Below are 7,656 nucleotides of genomic sequence, written 5' to 3' on the forward strand. Positions count from 1 at the left end.
TCATCATGAGGGAAGCAATAACTCCACAAGAACGATTGGCTCTAACTTTGAGATTCTTGGCATTAGGCGATTCATTTGTTGGTTTCCAATATCTATTCAGAATCTCAAAAAAAGAAAAATTCTACAATAATTCCAGAAGTTTTGATGACCTAATCAAAGCACTTAACACTGTCTCACAAAATTGACAGTGATTTTAGCCATAAATTGAATCAAATACTAAATTGCTGCCCATTTTAAACTAACTCTGCTCATACACATGACAAAACAAGATTCTCCAAAAGATTAGCTTCAAGATTTACCTTCAAGGGAATACCAGTTCAAAGTTTGAATAAATCTCTCTATAGATAGCCTAGCTATCTAAAACGTATAATATCATATTGAAGATTACAATTTTAATTAACAACTCTGATTGATAACATGAAACAAACACAAGATGATTTGATAGCCACAGTAAAATAATATTTGAGCTATACTTTCTTGTAGGAACCCTGTAGAGAAGCTTTTTTCACTTAAATTATGCAGTTCTAAATTTGTTAATCATGATACAAATTATATACTCCATGCATGTTTCTATTTAAATATTTGACAATCCACATATCCTACAAAATTACAAAAATCCTACAATTTACAATTACTTATTGGATCACAATTTGATTTGTCATTCATTAACCTAATTCATTGGAATTAGGTTATGACGCCTTCAATGTTTACGTTTTGCCTCACCCGTATGGCAAAATCGCGTCCACACGTACATTCAATGCTCGCCCGAGGCGCTTTTGAGCACGCCAAAATACCGACAGGGTTCCGGTTCGCCCACATGCCTCAGCGAACAGTGTCCACACGTGCGAATGCAAGCCCATACACGTATGCTCACCCGAGGCAAACGTACGTGTGTACACCGTTTAAAGCGTTTTCTGAAACACAAGAAAAAACATTTCTTAATAAAAAAATTCAGAGAACCATCATTTTTTCAATTTTTCATTTCAAATTAACCATTAATTTTCATTAAAAAATGAAAATTAACAATTACTTTAACCTGGGTTCGAGGCTAGCGGATGGATACAACGACACCATTGATACGTCACATCATTTATTATTGTAATCCAATTTTTTCAAAAATTGATTGCTAGAAACAATCAATATCGCTGACGAAAGAGTGTACCAAGCTAACAATATTTTAATTTTTTCAGTTGAAGTGAGTGTTCAATTGGTATTAAAATCGGATATTGGCAATGAACTAATTTTTCTACAACAATGGGAGAGCGGATGAAATTGCCCAGTGCACACTGCACATGCCCAATGCAGCCTGCACCCTGCAGGGCTTTCTTGTTGAAAAGTAGAGATGGGAAGTTCGGATCACTTTACTGATTCGGGTCAGTCGTTCACGTTCACTGCCGCGACCCGTTCAATTGAACGGTTAATTTTCTATAGCTTTCCTATAAACAAGCAAAAAAAAAAAAAAAAAAAGAGGCCCACCACAGTTGATGTGTAAAGACAGTAAAAACAGGGGTTGACCCCAGTTGATGAACGGGTTTTTTGAATGAATGTGATCCGGATCACTCGTTCACCTAAATGACCCGTTCAATTCGAACGGGTCATGACCGAACGACACATCTCTATTGAAAAATGAAAAGTTGTTGGACTAGAAGTCTAGAACTGCTCTGTGCCAGTCTGTGGCTGGTCCTCAACTCCTCATAATTCTGTTTAAAAGTGTTGTTTTCTTCAATTTTGGGATAGATAATGGTGAGTAGACACTTATTTATGAGTAATATCTAATCTTAAATGTAGCCAGTGTTTAATATTGCTCTGTTCATGAAGATTTTATCTGAATTCAATGGTTTTTGCATAGCGTCATTTCATCCAATATGGCTGACTCAGAAGACTCAAACATTTTCAAATGAAATAAGTTTTCATTCCATGTAAGTTGATAGACTACCTTTGTTGGATTTTCATTGCGAATTTCAAAGTGCAATTTTCGAACCTAGTCCTTCAATTTTTAGGAAGCTTCCATTTTTTGTTAATATTTTTAAATGGAATTTAAATTATTAATTTTCGGCCCACACGGTCGTAAGTTGATTGAAAATTCAGTTATAACTTTTCTAAAACATTTTCTTGTGTTTCTGCTGTCGTAATTGACTAATTCTATGCATTTAAATTAAAACACCAATATTGCAAATGAAATTTTTGAAACTATGAGATACTTTGGTAGTCTTTAACTTAGTTTTTTGTGCCACGCGGCCACGCCCTACGGTACCTAGGCTATTATTATACACAGTTGTGAATAATTTTTAACCATCAACCTGCTATTATATACGTATGATTCTATAAATCTCTTGATAATACAGTTTTTTTTGTTGAAAATTTTCAAAAAATAGTAATTTCTCTGAAGTGTTGAGGGTGTGAAATGAGAATTGCCAATTTTCTCTGAGAGCTACCGTACATCTCCATCTTTCAATCTCTCATTTTTGTAGTTTAAATTTATTAATTTTCAAGAATTTAGTTAGGTAGAGTTTTCTGTCATACTGAAAACAGACAACCGTTGTAATTCGATTTGCTATTTATCACCTTTCATCATAACTTTTTCTTATTCCCCCTGAATACTAACTTATTCAGACATGACTCTAACTATTCCAACATGACTCTTCAAATTGAATCATTTCATTTGTCACTTGATCATTTCCTTTCATTCGAAATATATTATGATAACTTGAGATCGTAATGCAAGTAAATTTTCTAAAATAATGTGATTTGTTTCAAAAACTTATCTGCTTCAATTATTTATCATCAATCGAAATTTTCGAAAGAAATAACTTGAATAGAAATACTGTTTTTATGTGAAATGTTGAATTCCAGTGAGATTGACATGAAATTATAGAATACTGTATGCGATTTCTTTTCAAAAAAAAATTGAAATAATGAACTCAATTTATGGAATGAATTTCTGAATTAGATTTTTAAAGTTTTAAAGTCCAGTTCAATTTCTCATTTCAATGAATATTGTTATTTTTTGAATAGTCTACTATTATAACTGTGTAACTTTTTCAATAAAACAGTTGAAAATAATCAGGAATATTTCATGTATAATAGGTATAAATTACAATATTCCATTCTTATTTTCAGATAGCCTATGAGACTATAATGGAATACCTTTGAGACATCAATTTCCTTGAGGATAAAAATGCATGAGGTTGAGGATAAAATCTATTGCCAAATAACTTACCAGTGATGAACACCTGTGCACTCAGAACATTTTCCAGCCTGTGAGTACTTTCTTATTTTTATAATGTTATTGATTTATTTTTTAATATTTCAGCTTCATGATTTATCTGAGTTACAATATTTTCTTCATTCATATTCGAAAAGCTTCAGAATAGTAGCCTATTGAATTCTGCTAGGCCTGAGTTTATTGAAGTTTTTAGAAATGAGTATAGGAGGCAAACTATCAGATTTGAGACTGCGTCTACACCAAAGTTATTAACAAAATGTTAACTTGATCCTTATAGACTCTATTAGATTGAACTCAACTTATCATACACATGATGAACATATGTTTGTCAAGTTCCGTTCAATACAATAGAATCGATAAAGATCAAGTTATTCATATTTTGTTAATAACTTTGGTGTAAAAGCAGCTTTACGTAAATGATACTATGATGATACTTGAATGAATGAATAATGAATTTCTCGCCAAATACAAGAAATATTTTTACAAACAAAATAATCATTAAATTACAATAGTTTTTGGCGTGACTGGAAAAAGAAACATTGAGCTCCAGCCACGAGTATAAATAAAAATAGATTAGTAAAAATAATTATTATTGCAACTCATCAATTTATTAACTACTGATAACTAACAAGTTTTTCATTAATTTATCCATTCAATTACAAATCATAATTATACGTTATACCTTCTCCAGATCTTGGTCTCTGATCTCCTTGTATTTGATGTGAGAAAACTGAGAGCTGAATTAAATATTCATACTTCTTATGGCCGCTGATGTGGAAAGCCCTGATATTTCCTGGATTCTTATATTATGATGACGACTTCATTATCAAGATGTAATAATGGACACAAAATTGGAGATATGGGAGTTTCTGTTTGGTGAGTTGACTAAGTACCTTTTTTCTGGCTATTTTTAAATCAAAGTGCTTAACATCATCTTTAACTTATGTTTGTCTGTGTATAACTTATCAAAGTATGTTGCTGTGTATCAAGTTGAGATGATACTGTATCATGTGTGGTGATACTGTATCATTTTATGGTGTGACATTCATACACTATAAATACCATACAAAAAATAGCACAAGAAGATATCTCATGGTATACTGTAGGGCGTTTTATGTTCCAATTTTCAATGTTAACTCAAGCTGGTAGTCCTAGTAGTTTTTGGTGAAGCTATGTGACGCTGGTAGTCTCTCATACTGTGCCGCTCTTACACTATCATCCCAACAAAACAGTAATAATAGAGAGTAGTCGACAGTGATCGGTTGAGTTAACAAAAAATTGGTTTGAGATTTTGAACATTAGCTACCTTTACCATGGGATATCTTCTTATGCTATCTTTTCACTATAATAACATCCTTTATTAATGATTATGTTGATTATAAAATTGTAATAATAATTAATCATCATAATAATTATTATGCCTTTATGTTGTGAGCACTGTCTTTGGAAGTGCTTGGATCATGATTGTTTTATTTCTACTGATTTGGAAAATCTTATGTAAATCTTTATAGCTCCAATAGTCTATGTAGCTAATTTTGGCATCACACTTTGGAATCTCATGCAATTTTCTGAATTACCGATGACTTTTCTACATTTTTTCTTAGGGTGATGTCCACATGAGCTGTAGGCTTGTCTGGAGTAATAAGGCGGATGATAATCAAGCTGTGTTTACACCGGAGTTAATAACAAAAAGTTATTAACTTGACTGAATCATCAAAAGTTTCTCTTAACAAATTAATAAATCGTGTTTTCAACCAAAAATTCCTTGTTATTAAAGGAAAAGTTATTTACTTATGTTAATGACTTTTGTTATTAACATCAGCTAATAAACAAATGTTGAAAACGTTTGTTATTAACTCCGGTGTAAACCTAGCTTAAGAGATGAATGGACCTACAGTTTTAGGTGGGTTCCAATGGATTAAACTTAGTTTAATTATAATATTAAATTTTGTTTTATTATTTGATAATCAATTAACATTGAACCCACGCAGGAGGTATGAGTGTTGCTATACTATTCATGACTTTTACCACAAAAGTAAATTTCAAAAAAAAATCTATCATAGGAAATGCAGGAATCAAAAAATATTGCAGGAAATCATATGCAGGAAAATATTAATATTGTTTAGTGCATCGTATTTTCTCGATAATAAAAATACAATGACCAAATTATTATGATTCATACATGTTCTGATGATATAAAATACAGGCCCACGATTCATAAATAAATATTGAACTGATGAAGGAGAGTGAAAAATGTTTTATCTTGTTTATGATATTATATCATTCATTATTTTGGATGAAACGGAAATAATACTTTGAGATAATTATTATCAAACGAGAATCCCAATTAAATGCTGTAAATCACCCCAAAGACTTCTGCTACCGCAAATATTGGCAACGGGATAAACAGATTTTTTGGGGATTTTCGTTTAATAATAAATTATTCATAAATTAGCATTTGGACAAATGCAACTTCCAATTTATTTCAATCTGTTACTGTGAGAATTGAAGTCTACTTTTTGCCTCATTCCTGAGATAATTTACCTGATGTAATAGTCGTAACGTCGGTAAAGCAAATCCACGTCGATAAAAAATCTTTATAGGTTTCTGTTGGAGAGTTATTCATTCAATCTATAACAATCTGAATGATATATTAGTAAACGTTGAATAATGGCCCAATATTGATGCTGTCAATATTGAGATTTGTTGTTCTAATCCAAATAGGCTACAAAGTGTGATTTACTGATTTAGAATAGAATATTTTCTTTATTCAACACAGCAAAACGAAACATCATGCAGTTGAATATCGTCACTAAATCTAATATTGATAGAGATTGTAAATGAGGAGCCAAAAGATAAAATTTCAATATAACTTATTCGAGACAACGATGTAGCTATCATTCATCATGCAGTTGAATATCGTTACTAAATCTAATATTAATAGACATTATAAATGAGAAGCCAAAAATATAATTTCAATATAACTTATTTGAGATGAACAAATAAAAAATATCACATGATGAAATAGAATACCTACAAACTAATCAAATATTAGTATCAATATAAATACATATTAAAAAACTTAGGTGAAATGCAAGGAAATACAATTATAAATATAACATTTCTGAGTAAACATTTTATTTGATTACCGTATTATTTGATTATGCTGGTATTAAATGACTGATTATTCAGTATTGTTTTCACTTCTTGTGTACCTAGTTGAGAAGTTGATACTGTGGTAATTATTCATGTTGAATGAAAAAGACTAAGAAATTGTCAAAAAACCACAGAAAAAACCTCAGTTCATCAGAGATTGACAATGGTGTGATAACCGAAACCGGTCTTTCTAAGTATCAATAAATCTGTGGTTTTTTGACACATTCTTAGGCCCGGTTGCACAACAGCCGGTTAAATTTTAATCGTGATTAATTTCACGAGAACCAATCAGAGAAGGCGTTTTTGAAAATACGGCTTCTCTGATTGGTTCTTGTGGAATTAATCAAGGTTAAAATTTAACCGGCTGTTGTGCAACCGGCACTTAGTCTTTTTCATTCAATATTATTTTTCTTATCCAAGTGGCGTCAATAAATATATTATGTCATACACAAAATTGAGATAATTATTGATTATTTATGAGGTTTTTAATTCATTTAGGCTATTTATAATTGTTGATGTATTTTTCGCAGCTCATTTTGGACTTGAACACTCGGAGAGGCGATGTTCACTTCAATTATCCTGCTTAGAGTCCACTTCATCAGAGCGCACATCCTGGTTTGAGTACCGTTCTACTTTTTACAACAACTTGGACCTACCACACAGTCTTCCAATGTTCCGACTCGTGACCACTCCACATGTGCTACTGCTTCTATGGTCACAGCTGACCACCACATCTCTACCACCTCTATGGAGAGGTGACCTCTCTACATCTCTACTCCATCTATGCTGCTTCAGTCAACGTTGCCAGGTTGCTGCCGGGGTGAGTAGGCAACATAAGACAACACACATGTTAAATTGTAGCAGCTTCTTCATCATAAATTACTTCATTTAAACTTCAAGAACGTCACTCTGCTTCGATGTTTCCATTTCTGTATAGTGAGGTCCACGTTATAATGGCAGTGTTTAATTATCAATTGTAATGCTATCCTTGTCTATCATTCAACAAGGCGGATAGCGCTATCTCTTTCTCGCTTTGCACTGTTACCAGATTGTTTTTTAACAATGTAGAATTAATCATTAACAAAAAATTCCATCTTGATTATGAAATCATTGAAAAATATAATAGTGCTTAATAAATAATATAATTGATTATCTTAAACGAGAATGTTTATTACAATAATAAACCGGTATCAACTATTCCCTCCATAGAAGGCATTGGCAAGATAGAGGAACGGCAACGTTTTTCTCCCATCTTTCTCCACTGTCATTATAAC

General features: G+C 31.9%; 1 long non-coding RNA gene across 1 annotated transcript; it reads left to right on the forward strand.

Moving 5' to 3' along the window:
* Positions 1-3,148: 3,148 nt before the first annotated feature.
* On the forward strand, positions 3,149-7,424 carry LOC120355256. The gene is made up of 3 exons (XR_005573472.1): positions 3,149-3,260; positions 3,918-4,102; positions 6,913-7,424. It is a non-coding gene; the product is annotated as an uncharacterized LOC120355256 (long non-coding RNA).
* The last annotated feature ends 232 nt before the right edge of the window (positions 7,425-7,656 follow it).

Source organism: Nilaparvata lugens, chromosome Y (genome assembly GCF_014356525.2).
Source record: "Nilaparvata lugens isolate BPH chromosome Y, ASM1435652v1, whole genome shotgun sequence".
In the NCBI taxonomy this organism is placed as follows: Eukaryota; Metazoa; Arthropoda; class Insecta; order Hemiptera; family Delphacidae; genus Nilaparvata; species Nilaparvata lugens.